The sequence below is a fragment of the Vulpes vulpes genome, chromosome 4, assembly GCF_048418805.1.
Source record: "Vulpes vulpes isolate BD-2025 chromosome 4, VulVul3, whole genome shotgun sequence".
NCBI lineage: Eukaryota > Metazoa > Chordata > Mammalia > Carnivora > Canidae > Vulpes > Vulpes vulpes.
This window is the reverse complement of record NC_132783.1, coordinates 52,232,476-52,247,927: the sequence shown is the minus strand read 5'-3', so window position 1 is coordinate 52,247,927 and position 15,452 is coordinate 52,232,476. Positions and strand designations below refer to the sequence as shown.

Below are 15,452 nucleotides of genomic sequence, written 5' to 3'. Positions count from 1 at the left end.
CTGGCTTTAGTGCAAAGATTGTGTCAACAATACCAAAGACAGAGAGACAAGCTAGAAACTATCTTAATAAATGTAGGTGAGAATGATGGTAACATGAGCTAGAGATGCTGGCATAGGGATGGGGAGAAATGAACAATTTATAAAGGAGGAAAAAATCTATAGGATGTACTGACTGATTGTTGGGGGTTGATGAGAAAGAAGATGTTGTGGCTAATTCCTGTATTTTGGGCCTTAAGAACATAATTGGAAATTAGGAAGAGTGGGTTTGGCAGGACTTGATTGATTCTGTTTTTATCAAGTTACTTTTTATTTTTATTATTATTTTTAAAGATTTATTTATTTGTTAGAGAGAGAAAGACAGAGAGACAGTGTGCATGGAGGGGTAATGGAACAGGGAGACAGGGAGGGAGAGAAGCAGTCTCTGCTAAGTATATAGCCCCATGCAGGGCTGGATCTCCATCCTGAGATCATGACCTGAGCCAGAATCAAGAGTTAAACACTTAACTGACTGGGCCACCCAGGTGCTCCTCAAGTTACTTTTCTAGATTGAACATCAGTTGCAGATGTCGAGTAAACAGTTAAACATTTAACTGCCTTGAGATAGTCACAGTTTCTGTGTCATTTTTCTCATTATTCCAGTTATTATAAATGTGTAGATGCCTTCAAATCTACATCCTTAGTCTAGATCACTCACACAAACTATAGTCACAAATACACTTATGAGTTTAAATTATTTTCAATAAAACTTATGCCTTGCTATTCATTGAAAATACAAATGGGGATTTTTCAGGTCCTGTTACTTGTATATGACATGTGGAATGTTACTCAAATACTTTGGATACTGAGAAACAAAATTATTTTTGGGCAAGGATTTTGATGAAACCTGTGTTAAGTGTTACTTTTGTATCTAAAACAACACCTTCAAAATACCCCATGCTCAAAACTTACTTAAACTAAACATAATAAGTAAAATGAAACTTACTGAATCTTCATATTTCTTCTGTATATTAAGAGTGAGAAAATGGATCTATGGAAAATCAGCATAATAATGATGGATAAATAGGACAAATGTTAAATATTTCTTTGATTCTATTATTTCCTAGTCTGGAGATTACTTAAACCAGGTAGCTCAAAACATTTGATTTTATCCCTTTAGCACTTATATATATATATATAAAATAAAATTTAAGACTAAGCTTCTCAGATGCTTGTTCTCCCATGATCTCTTTCCCCCTTTTTGAATTTATCACCTCTTGTCATTTCCCCCTACACATGAATATCTGCTTATATTTTTAATTGATTTACTTTTGACCTACTTTTGGTAGAAAATATAGATAACTATTAAGGATATTTAATGTACTGTGTCTTTTTCAGGGACTTCAGCTATCATTCTTAGAAGGATTTTAATAAAAAGGATTTCTAGCAACATAACAAAACAGAAATCAGGTTCGATAGACTTCAGCATGTGTGAAGTGTATATTCTTGTATGAAAAAAAAAATCAAGCATGCAACACAGCTGGCACCTTTTCTGTACTTTGTATCCATCTCCACTAGCTGAACTTGTGTATTTGTGGAAGCAATGACATTGATGAATCACTTTAATTTACCAGACGATGGACAGTTTGCAGAGACTATCTGTAAGAACCAGCTAGGGCTGGTCCTGATTATTATAGATATGTTTATTGTTTAAAAAAAATATAAGTGATTAGAAGCAATTTAGATGTTACCTTGTACTACAAATATATAACAATGTATTATTTTAGTGTCCTCTTAATTTTTATTTTTCTCTCATTTTGTCCTCTCCTTTTTATGGAAAAATCAATACCTGTTTATATTAATATATGCTAACTTAGTTATTTGGTAAAATTAGTTGTGATATTATTTGGCTTTTTGAAGTATTGAGGATATTTTTGAAATTATATAATATGGAATTGATTTTTAAAAAACAGTATTATCTTTATGCCATCTATATGCTTTAAAGTAAGAAATCATTCTTACTAGCAAAATCATGCTATTTTGACAATAGTAAGTTATGGTGTCAGTTTTTTACTTAAATAGTTTAGATTCATGTTGAGGAACAGAAAATAGAATGCATGAGCTCTCAAAGAGTTACATAATTTTAGTGAGGATATACCCAATAGTGATATAAGAAAAGATAGTCTTGGGAACATTGTGGAAAGAGAAGTTAATTCCATATAAGATGCAGAAGTGATGTTTTCTTGGTGCTTAGCATGGATGGAAGTTATGTACTTTTGAAATGCATTTGAAATGCATTCAGAACTAATTTATATTGAGGTGGACTAGGTATCTTGTCCATGATTATATGATACTCTCATAGAATTTTAAAAATTTAGTGTATACAGTACTTACCATATACCAATACCTGTACCAGACAATTTCACATGTAAGCAGTGCAATAGACAGCATATTACAATACACAGAAGTGTCTGATGTCCACCAAATGTTTTCTGTTGTCACTTTTTGATCCTTGAAATTCTGATCAAAACTCAAAACTTTATCACTATTAAGATATATATATATAACTAAATTTCTGGGAGTTATTCCTTATGTTTTCTTAATGTCTGTGTTGTGTTATGAACAATTATAACCTCTTCTATAAGTAGGCTTTGACAGAGGAAGTAGAAATTATTTTAAAGGCCTTGATTATTTGAACTGAGCTAATAAAGGACAAGACATAAAAGCCAAAGCACGGTTATTTATTTGTTTCTCCTACATTGCATATCAAATAGGACTGATCCTGACTGCTTTTTTACTATGGTTAATTGAATAAAAAAATAACTGTATCGAATCCATATAAAAAACCCTGTTATTCGGAGGAGGGGCGAGATGGCAGAAGAGTAGGGTCCCCAAGTCACCTGTCCCCACCAAATTACCTAGATAACCTTCAAATCATCCTGAAAATCTACGAATTCGGCCTGAGATTTAAAGAGAGACCAGCTGGAATGCTACAGTGAGAAGAGTTTGCGCCTCTATCAAGGTAGGGAAACGGGGAAAAAGAAATAAAGAAACAAAAGGCCTCCAAGGGGGAGGGGCCCCGCGAGGAGCTGGGCTGAGGCCGAGGTGAGTGTCCCCAGGACAGGAGAGCTCCGTCCCGGAGGAGCAGGAGCTGCACCAACCTTCCTGGGCGGAAAGGGGCCTGCAGGGAGTTAGAGCAGGATCCCAGGAGGGCGGGGATGCCCTCGGGCTCCCGAGGACACTAACAGGCACCTGCGCCCCGGGAGAGTGCGCCGAGCTCCCTAAGGGCTGCAGCGCGCGGGGGACCCGGAGCAGCTCGGAGGGGCTCGGGCGGCGGCTCCGCGGAGGGGGCTGCGGGGCGGGAGCGCGAATCCAACAGTGCAGGCCCCGGAGCACAGGGCGCCGGGACACAGCCCAGGATCCGGCCTCCCCCCTGGGACAGGCAGAGGCCGGGAGGGCCCAGGACAGCGAGGACGCTCCTGCCCCGAGCTGAGCAGATCAGCGGCCCCGCCCCGGAGCCTCCAGGCCCTGCAGACGGAGAGCCCCGGAGCTACTGCGGGGGCTGACTCCAGGGCTGCAGAGCTGGCCCGGCCACTGCAGTTGTTCCTCCTGGGGCCCACGGGGTGAACAACCCCCACTGAGCCCTGCACCAGGCAGGGGGCAGAGCAGCTCCCCCAAGTGCTAACACCTGAAAATCAGCACAGCAGGCCCCTCCCCCAGAAGACCAGCGAGACGGACCAGTTCCAGGGGAAGTCAAGGGACTTACAGTATACAGAATCAGAAGATACTTCCCCGTGGGTTTTTTTTTTTTTTTTTTTTTTTGCTTTTTGATTTGTTTGCTTCCCCCACCCTTTTTTCCTTTCTATTTTTTTCTTTTTTTCTTCCTTTTTTCTTTTTCTCTTTTCTTTCCTTCTTTCTCTCCTCTCTTTTGCTCCTTTTCCCAATACAACTTGTTTTTGACCACTCTGCACTGAGCAAAATGACTAGAAGGAAAACCTCACCTCAAAAGAAAGAATCAGAAATAGTCCTCTCTCCCACAGAGTTACAAAATCTGAATTACAATTCAATGTCAGAAAGCCAATTCAGAAGCACTATTATACAGCTACTGGTGGCTCTAGAAAAATGCATGAAGGACTCAAGAGACTTCATGACTGCAGAATTTAGATCTAATCAGGCAGAAATTAAAAATCAATTGAATGAGATGCAATCCAAACTAGAATTCCTAATGACGAGGGTTAACGAGGTAGAAGAACGAGTGAGTGACATAGAAGACAAGTTGATGGCAAAGAGGGAAACTGAGGAAAAAAGAGACAATTGAAAGACCATGAAGACAGATTAAGGGAAATAAACGACAGCCCGAGGAAGAAAAACCTATGTTTAGCTGGGGTTCCCGAGGGCGCCGAAAGGGCCAGAGGGCCAGAATATGTATTTGAACAAATCATAGCTGAAAACTTTCCTAATCTGGGAAGGGAAACAGGCATTCAGATCCAGGAAATAGATCCCCCCATAAAATCAATAAAACCCGTTCAACACCTCGACATTTAATAGTGAAGCTTGCAAATTCTAAAGATTAGGGGAAGATCCTTAAAGCAGCAAGAGACAAGAAATCCCTGACTTTTATGGGGAGGAATATTAGGGTAACAGCAGACCTCTCCACAGAGACCTGGCAGGCCAGAAAGGGCTGGCAGGATATATTCAGGGTCCTAAATGAAAAGAACATGCAACCAAGAATACTTTATCCAGCAAGGCTCTCATTCAGAATGGAAGGAGAGATAAAGAGCTTCCAAGACAGGCAGGAACTGAAAGAATATGTGACCTCCAAACCAGCTCTGCAAGAAATTTTAAGGGGGACTCTTAAAATTCCCCTTTAAGAAGAAGTTCAGTGGAACAATCCCCAAAAGCAAGGACTGAATAGATATCATGATGACACTAAACTCATATCTTTCAATAGTAACTCTGAACGTGAACGGGCTTAATGACCCCATCAAAAGGTGCAGGGTTTCAGACTGGATAAAAAAGCAGGACCCATCTATTTGCTGTCTACAAGAGACTCATTTTAGACAGAAGGACACCTACAACCTGAAAATAAAAGGTTGGAGAACCATTTACCATTCAAATGGTCCTCAAAAGAAAGCAGGGGTAGCCATCCTTATATCAGATAAATTAAAATTTACCCCGAAGACTATAGTGAGAGATGAAGAGGGACACTATATCATACTTAAAGGATCTATCCAACAAGAGGACTTAACAATCCTCAATGTATGCCCGGAATGTGGGAGCTGCCAAATATTTAAACCAATTAATAACCAAAGTGAAGAAATACTTAGATAATAATACACTTATACTTGGTGACTTCAGTCTAGCTCTTTCTACCCTCGATAGGTCTTCTAAGCACAACCTCTCCAAGGAAACAAGAGCTTTAAATGATACACTGGACCAGATGGATTTCACAGATATCTACAGAACTTTACATCCAAACTCAACTGAATACACATTCTTCTCAAGTGCACATGGAACTTTCTCCAGAATAGACCACATACTGGGTCACAAATCGGGTCTGAACCGATACCAAAAGATCGGGATAGTCCCCTGTATATTCTCAGACCGTAATGCCTTGAAATTAGAACTACATCACAACAAGAATTTTGGAAGGACCTCAAACACATGGAGGTTAAGGATCATCCTGCTAAAAGATGAAAGGGTCAATCAGGAAATTAAGGAAGAATTAAAAAGATTCATGGAAACTAATGAGAATGAAGATACAACCGTTCAAAATCTTTGGGATGCAGCAAAAGCAGTCCTGAGGGGGAAATACATCGCAATACAAGCATCCATTCAAAAACTGGAAAGAACTCAAATACAAAAGCTCACCTTACACCTAAAGAGCTAGAGAAAAAACAGCAAATGGACCCCACGTCCAGCAGAAGAGAGTTAATTAAAGTTCGAGCAGAGCTCAATGAAATCGAGATCAAAAGAACTGTGGAACAGATCAACAGAACCAGGAGTTTGTTCTTTGAAAGAATTAATAAGATAGATAAACCATTAGCCAACCTTATCAAAAAGAAGAGAAAGAAGGCTCAAATTAATAAAATCATGAATGAGAAAGGAGAGATCACTACCAACACCAAGGAAATACAAACAATTTTAAAAACATATTATGAACAGCTATACGCCAATAAATTAGGCAATCTAGAAGAAATGGACGCATTCCTGGAAAGTCACAAACTACCAAAACTGGAGCAGGAAGAAATAGAAAACCTGAACAGGCCAATAACCAGGGAGGAAATTGAAGCAGTCATCAAAAACCTCCTAAGACACCAGAGTCCAGGGCCAGATGTCTTCCCAGGGAATTCTATCAAATTTTAAAGAAGAAATCATACCTATTCTACTAAAGCTGTTTGGAAAGATAGAAAGAGATGGAGTACTTCCAAATTCGTTCTATGAGGCCAGCATCACCTTAATTCCGAAACCAGACAAAGACCCCACCACAAAGGAGAATTACAGACCAATATCCCTGATGAACATGGATGCAAAAATTCTCAACAAGATACTAGTCAATAGGATCCAACAACACATTAAGAAAATTATTCACCATGACCAAGTAGGATTTATCCCAGGTACACAAGGCTGGTTCAACACTCGGAAAACAATCAGTGTGATTCATCATATCAGCAAGAGAAAAACCAAGAACCATATGATCCTCTCATTAGATGCAGAGAAAGCATTTGACAAAATACAGCATCCGTTCCTCATCAAAACACTTCAGAGTATAGGGATAGAGGGAACTTTCCTTGACATCTTAAAAGCCATTTTCGAAAAGCCCACAGCAAATATCCTTCTCAATGGGGAAGCACTGGGAGCCTTTCCCTTAAGATCAGGAACAAGACAGGGATGTCCACTTTCACCACTGCTATTCAACATAGTACTGGAAGTCCTAGCCTCAGCAATCAGACAACAAAAAGACATTAAAGGCATTCAAATTGGCAAAGAAGAAGTCAAACTCTCCTTCTTCGCCGATGACATGATACTCTACATAGAAAACCCAAAAGCCTCCACCCCAAGATTGCTAGAACTCATACAGCAATTTGGTAGCGTGGCAGGATACAAAATCAAAGCCCAGAAATCAATGGCATTTCTATACACTAACAATGAGACTGAAGAAAGAGAAATTAAGGAGTCAGTCCCATTTACAGTTGCACCCAAAAGCATAAGATACCTAGGAATAAACCTAACCAAAGACGTAAAGGATCTATACCCTAAACACTATAGAACACTTCTGAAAGAAATTGAGGAAGACACAAAGAGATGGAAAAATATTCCATGCTCATGGATTGGCAGAATTAATATTGTGAAAATGTCAATGTTACCCAGGGCAATTTATACGTTTCATGCAATCCCTATCAAAATACTGTGGACTTTCTTCAGAGAGTTAGAACAAGTTATTTTAAGATTTGTGTGGAATCAGAAAAGACCCCAAATAGCCAGGGGAATTTTAAAAAGAAAACCATAGCTGGGGGCATCACAATGCTAGATTTCAGGTTGTACTACAAAGCTGTGGTCAACAAGACAGTGTGGTACTGGCACAAAAACAGACACATAGATCAATGGAACAGAATAGAGAACCCAGAAGTGGACCCTGAGCTTTATGGTCAACTAATATTCGATAAAGGAGGAAAGACTATCCTTTGGAAGAAAGACAGTTTCTTCAATAAATGGTGCTGGGAAAATTGGACATCCACATGCAAAAGAATGAAACTAGACCGCTCTCTTTCACCATACACAAAGATAAACTCAAAATGGATGAGAGATCTAAATGTGAGACAAGATTCCATCAAAATCCTAGAGGAGAACACAGGCAACACCCTTTTTGAACTTGGCCACAGTAACTTCTTGCAAGATACATCCACGAAGGCAAAGGAAGCAAAAGTAAAAATGAACTATTGGGACTTCATCAAGATAAGAAGCTTTTCCACAGCAAAGGATACAGTCTACAAAACTAAAAGACAACCTACAGAATTGGAGAAGATATTTGCAAATGACATATCAGATAAAGAGCTAGTTTCCAAAATCTTTAAAGAACTTCTTAAACTCAACCCCATAGATACAAACAATCCAATCATGAAATGGGCAAAAGACATGAAGAGACATCTCACAGAGGAAGACATAGACATGGCCAACATGCACATGAGAAGATGCTCTGCATCACTTGCCATCATGGAAATACAAATCAAAACCACAATGAGATACCACCTCACACCAGTGAGAATGGGGAAAATTAACAAGGCAGGAAACAACAAATGTTGGAGAGGATGCAGAGAAATTCCTCTTACACTGTTGGTGGGAATGTGAACTGATGCAGCCACTTGGGAAAACTGTGTGGAGGTTCCTCAAAGAGTTAAAAATAGACCTGCCCTACGACCCAGCAATTGCACTGTTGGGGATTTACCCCAAAGATGCAGATGCAATGAAACTCCGGGACACCTACACCCCGATGTTTCTAGCAGCAATGTCCACAATAGCCAAACTGTGGAAGGAGCCTCGGTGTCCATCGAAAGATGAATGGATAAAGAAGATGTGGTTTTTGTATGCAATGGAATATTACTCAGCCATTAGAAACGACAAATACCCACCATTTGCTTCAACGTGGTTGGAACTGGAGGGTATTATGCTGAGTGCAGTAAGTCAATTGGAGAAGGACAAACAGTGTATGTTCTCATTCATTTGGGGAATATAAATAATAGTGAAAGGGAATGTAAGGGAAGGGAGAAGAGATGTGTGAGAAATATCAGGAAGGGAGACAGAACATAAAGACTCCTAAGTCTGGGAAATGAACTGGGGTTGGTGGAAGGGGAGGAGGGCGGGAGGTGGGGGTGAATGGGTGGCGGGCACTGAGGGGGACACTTGACGGGATGAGCACTGGGTGTTATTCTGTATGTTGTTAAATTGAACACCAATAAAAAATTAATTTATTAAAAAAATAAAATAAAATAAAAATTATCCTTTAGTTTGAAAAAAAAACCCTGTTATTCTTTGTTCTTTTTATTTTCTGTGTAATACTCTAAGAATGACGCCTTGTGTTTATTCTTTAATAGCAATAATGCAAGCACATGAAAACATCAAAGAGTGAATTTCTCAGGCCTAGTGTAATAAACCAAGTAAGTCTATGGGAATGATTTCAGGGCTGGGTATGTTCATGTGAAATAATTCTGAGTTAATTGAAAAAGATGTGAGTGGTTTTGTGAAACCCCTAGATCATAGAAGTCATTCTTGCCAGTATTTTGGTGTGTTTTCACATTTTTGCCACATTTCTCTGTGCCATGGTCGAAACTGGTTTCATTTTTGGCCAAGGAAAGGTAGCACACCTGATTTTCCTACCTAGAAACGGAGATTGTGTGCATTCAATAGGTTTTTGACACTTCTTAAGAAGTATTTACAAAGCACATTGTAAACATTCTCTATGAAATTTCAATCGAGACTTTTCCTATAAAGTTAAGGAAACCTCTTTCCCTAGTTTTGTGGATAGTCTCTCCAAAGGTTCTCCAAGAAAGCTTGAACATTCATCACCTTCTTTAATTATTTAGGTCTGTCTGCTTGGGAATGGGATAGATGGTAGTGCTAAAATGTATATAAAATTTTATTTAATAACATTTTAGTTTATTTTAATAAATGAATTGTTCTACCATGTTTTCACCTTAGTCTGACTTCTTTTTACTAAGTACTTTCCCACCAAATAGGTGAATGCCAGACTTAGGTGATAGAAGCAAGCCTGAAAAAGCAGGGCCACAGGCAGAATATAAACTATATCCATAATAGATAAGGTAATTTTACAAAATTATGCTCAAACAGGAATACTTTTGAGAGTGAAAGGGGGCATTGTTTATATAATAGTGTTGAAACAACATGTATCAACTGGGAGTGTCTCAAGTGAACGGGTAAGTAGGGTTAACCTACTAACAGAATAAATGTAATTATTGAGACTAATGCTACCAAATTGAGGCCTCATAGTAGAGAATTGATGGCCAGGTGGTTGAATAGGCAGCCCTGGTTTAAAGGTAAAGGGTTAGGCATACATGTCCTGTATTTGGACAGGTACATATTTAAGTGAGATTTTCCTAGGACCTTCTTTGTCTTAGTCTTGATTAGCATATTAAAAGAGAGACCTCCATAAAAGATTTGGAATTTAAAATATACTTTGACCCATTCCAATCTTTTTTCTCCTGTAATTAATTTTCCTTACTCCTCTCTCACCTCATAATTCATGCCACTACATTTTAACATTCCTCATTGTTGTTAATAGGAGTTATGTATATAGTTCAGGGGATAAATTGTTTTAACAGCATTGCTTCTGTTCTTAAAGACAAGTTTAGGCTTGGCTGGATTTAGAAGTTGCTTTGAAAATCTGGCTTAGCATATTGTTTCCAAATGAAAATATAGGAATTAGAACAAGAGAACATTTAATCCCAATGCGGGATTAAATCCCAGGACCCCAGGATCACAGCCTGAGCCAAAGGCGGAAGCTCAACCACTGAGCCACCCAGGTGCCCTCAGTTGAAGTTTTTATTGAGCAAATAGTAGATTCATATGCAGCTGATACAGAAATTCCGTGAATCCTTTGCCCAGTTCCCCCTAATGCTAACATCTTGTAACATTTTAATGCACACAGACTATTTTCTTTTATATAATCCACCAATCTTATTCAGATTTCACCAGTTTTGTACTTATTTGTTTATGTGTTTAGTTATACATAATTTCTTCATATGTGTAGGTTGGTCAAGATACTAAACTGTTCCATCATCACAAGATATGAAAGTTGCCCTTAGAGAGCCATATCTACTTCCCTCTGTCCACCTACCCCACCTTAATCTGGGGAAGCCACTAATACAGTCTTCATTTTTAAACTCTTGTCATTTCAAAAATGTTATATTAGTAGAGTAATAACAGTGGGCAGCCTTTTTGGATCGACTTTCTTTGTGTTTAAAACAATCGGTATTTATTTTTTCACTATTTTCCATCATAAGACTTTAAGAATGTGGTAAAAGACCATGTTTATTTCAAAGTGTTTAAAAGAAATGAAGGATTAAGTAGTATTTCTCTAAATTTTAGCGTTATGTGGAAACCACTAACTCTTCATTATTTGTGTTAATGGAGGGAACCAAGAGTCAGTTATGTGGTCAAGAATACTATAGGCTACGAACAAAACGTATACAAACGTGGATCACAAGAATACTGATTGCATTGATTTTTAACATGAGAGATTCATATGGACATTGATCGCTGGACTGCAATATGGACCAGGTACAGGTAGCCTCAGGGATGTCACAAGTAGAGAGAAAAAGGTGGATTTAGAATCAGAACACCTGTTTTATGACCTTGAAGGACTCATAGTACAGGGAGTGTGTGAAATGTGAACACAATTAATCCAATGACTTTAGTGACATCATTTTGGATCTAGAAGAAACCATATAATTAAAAAAATCTCATGGGGATCCCTGGGTGGCTCAGCGGTTTAGCACCTGCCTTTGGCCCAGGGCACGATCCTGGAGTCCCGGTATCGAGTCCCACGTCTGGCTCCCGGCATGGAGCCTGCTTCTCCCTTCTTCTGTGTCTCTGCCTCTCTCTCTCTCTATGTCTATCATAAATAAATAAATAAATCTTAAAAAAAATCTCTATATTGCATTGAATATGACATAGGTAGAAGAAGTTTGTGCAATTGTAGGCCTCAAATTATAGATGCCTTTTATATAGTTTCTCAGCTTATTTGTCTTATGAGAAAGGAGATCATCAAAATGAACATTCCTTGGCTATTATAAAAAAGATAAGAGATAACAAACATTGGTGAGAATATAAAGAAAAGGGAACTCCTGTGCACTGTTAGAGGGAATGTAAATTGATATAGCCACTATAGAAAGCAGTATGGAGGTTCCTCAAAAAAATTAAAAATAGAATAAAAATTATGATATGATTTGGTGATCTCACTGCTGAGTATCTGAAGGAAATGGAATCATTATGTCAAAGGGAAATTGCATCCCTATATTTATTGCAACATTAATCACAATAGCGGAGATAAACAACTGAAGTGTCCATTGATGTATAGATGAAGAAGATGTGGTATATGTACATATGCAATAGAACGTTATTCGGCTATGAAAAAGAAGAAAATCCTACTATTTTTAATAAGATGATGAACCTTGAGGACATTGTACCAAGTGAAATAAGTCAGAAAAAGACAAATACTGTATGGTCTCTTACGGAGACATGTGGAGATGGTAGGTCAAAGCATACAAACTTCCACTTGTAAGATGAATAGGTTCTGGGGATATAATGCACAGCATGGTGATTATAGTTAGCAATACTGTATGAACATTGCTACGAGAGTAAATCTTAAATGTTTTATAAAAAGTGTTAATTATATGAGGTAATGGAGGTCTTAACTAACCTTATGGTAATCATATTCCAATGTATATGTCTTGAGTCATCACATAATACACTTTGAACTTATACAATACTGTCAATTTTATCATAAGAAAAGCTGGAAAAAAGCTGAAAATAACAAAATTAACCCAAATTGATATTCTTGACAATTAGATTTTGATGACTTCATGAAGCTAAATAATGTTTTGCTCATCTTTGTATTCTCAGTGCTTAGATAAATCATGTTCAGTAAATATGTGTTGAATAATTAGGTTGCAAAGTTGCCCTTTGTGATATTATCCTAGAACTTTTTTTTTTAAGATTTTATTTATTTATTCATGAGATTCACACACACAGAGAGATAGAGGTAGAGACACAGGCAGAGGGAGAAGTAGGCTCCATGCAGGGAGCCTGATGGTGGGACTCGATCCCGGGACTCCAGGATCATGCCCTGGGCCAAAGGCAGGTGCTAAACCACTGAGCCACCCAGGGATCCCATCCTAGAACTTTTAAAAATCATTATTCTTATTCTCTCTGTCAAATAATCTATTTATAGATTATTTATAGATAGGTTGGAATTTCTGGGTAGGAGCATCATTAAAATTTTACTGATACTGTATTCAGCTGTGTACCCAACCTAGTTAATCAGATTGAGTTCCTAGTTAGAGCTCTAGCATTCACCAGAAGATAGAGCAAAAAGGCTGACTGTTGTGGTTGATATATTACAACAGGATCATCAGGATTTGCATTTTTTTCACTTTTCTTTTTTAATGTTTCTTTTCAGTTTACATTGCTTTGTGGGATGTCAGCATCTGCTAACAGATATCAAGTGAAATGGTGGTTGTAATGGATTGTTCAGGGTGCTACATTGTTCAGTGAGAATAGGCTTAAGTTAAAAACCTCTGGCTCCAGTGAAACTGGTCTTTGTGGGAGGAAGTTTTTAATACAGTTTCATTATCATCTGTGTTTTTTCATTTGCTGTTCTAGTCTACATAACATATTTTTTAAATTTTCTAAAAATTTAATTTGTAAAAAGATGATTATAATGTACGACATATACCATGATTAATGAGTAAAATGCGTAATGTGTTTATATTTTCACGAGGAGGGGCTTTTTGTCTTTTTCACAGCTGTGTGTAATGTTTGGCAAGTAATAGCCCCTCAAAACAGGAATTTGTAAATAGACAAGTGATAGTATTTGTAATTTGTATGTTTGAAAATGATACAGACGGTTGTTGCCAGTTTTAGTTGTCAGAAGGCTCAGGGGTACAAAAGCAGGTAAAGAAATCTTAATTAGCCCAGCTCTTATTAGTATACTTACAGATGACTGAATTTTCCAGGAATACCAGGGCTTCTAGTCTCTGACTTGTATATTTAGGAAGCCTTTAATGGTTGAATATGCAGGCCCTCAAATCTCCCCTTCACACATAAATTTCCAGTCATAAGACAGAAGCCCATGGTCTCTGCCAAATTTGGTTCAATTAACCCTACTCCGACCCTTTGAATAGCTAACCTTTCCTGAGTCCAAAGTGACTTTCGACACAAACAAAAGGAAAAGAAAACCCCAACTAGAAGTCCCCACTCATGAGGAAGGCAGATTTCTATAGCTCCATTACCTTATTTGATACTCATATAAACCCAAAGAAGTAGATACTGTATTCTCCTTGACAGTTGAAAAAAAAAAATGAGGCTCATGAAACTAGGCCAGTGTCATGCATCTAGTAATGCTAGAACTGGTTTTTGGTTTTATTTCAGTTAAAACTCTAAAGCTGTACTTACAGGTTATTGCAGGAGTAGGTTGCAACACTAAAATAAGTTTTTCCTTTGCTCCTGTCTTTGGTATAGAACCTACTTGCTCTATCAGGGCCATCCCCACTGTTTTCTGTTTTTTCCCCTTGATTTCTGTCTCGTCTCAGTCACTGAAGATCGATGCTTCAAATGTACTACTGGCTTAATAACAGCATGGCTCCAGTGGTGGATTAAAGTTGGCTACAAATACTTTGCGGCTCCTCTCATCAAGGGATGGAATCTGTGCCTCCTCCTCTTGAATCCAGGAGATAGCTGTGTGACTTAGAAATGTGTGGTTTAAAAATACTATGCCAATTAATGGCTTGAACTTTAAGATGTCTGGCAGTTACCACTTTTACTTTCTTGGACTCCTGTACCACCATGTAATGTGGTTGACTACACTGCAATAGCCTGTGAGGAAAGAGGGAGAAAGGGAGATACCCTAGGTGGGAGATACACTAGCTAGGGTTTACTAGCTAGCATTTGTTTTGGCCGTCCCACATGAAGCACTGGGCATGGCAGTGAAGCCATTTTGGACTTATCCCCATGTGAGCCTCCATAGGACTACTTCTTCATAAATGACTTGAGTGAGACCAGCCTGTTAAACAAACAAAATAGCCACTTTGGTCTATTTCTGATTGTAGAATCATAAGCAAATAAATGCTTGTTGTGTTAAGTTACTTAAGTTTTGGGGTGTTTTGTTAAATAAAAATAAATATATGCAATATTTACTGACTTCCAAATTTGTCTTCATGTACTCAAGACTGAGTATTATTTTCTGTCATCTCTATGCTTATCCCAAGATACTGAGACCTTGGTGAAGGTAAGGTTGTAATTCCTCCAGGAAAGGTAGTTTGGAAATATTTATGGAATTTGGAGTGTTAAAATTGGACAAGCAGAAATTCAAGTGGAATAAGAAAATTTTTGACTCTCTGAAGACTACTTTGCTAAAAGGAATATAGCTGGTTTTGAAAATTCAAGGAATAGAAAGAAAACATGATTGGAAAGCTACATATGAATGAATGCATTTAACTTCAAAGTGATGAAGCTTTCCTCACATTGAAATTAATATGGAACTTTCATAATGCAGTGGCCTATCAAAAATGGCACAGGCACCAATAAAGGTAATACTCTCCATTGCTGGATAGTCAGGGTACTTTGGCTTAATACCTTGTTGGATATGTATATATCCAGGCAGTCCTGGATGCAAGCAAGCTTCTTGGCCTCCCTTCAAGAAGGTACTTGTTCTTAACTGTGAGAAGTATTGTTAGCTAATA

At 38.2% G+C, this 15,452-nt stretch overlaps 1 protein-coding gene across 5 annotated transcripts in view; it reads left to right on the top strand.

Moving 5' to 3' along the window:
• CCSER1 (coiled-coil serine rich protein 1) overlaps window positions 1-15,452 on the top strand; it is a 1,368,919-nt gene that overhangs the window by 84,742 nt on the left and 1,268,725 nt on the right. The gene's annotated exons all lie outside the window — the stretch shown is intronic.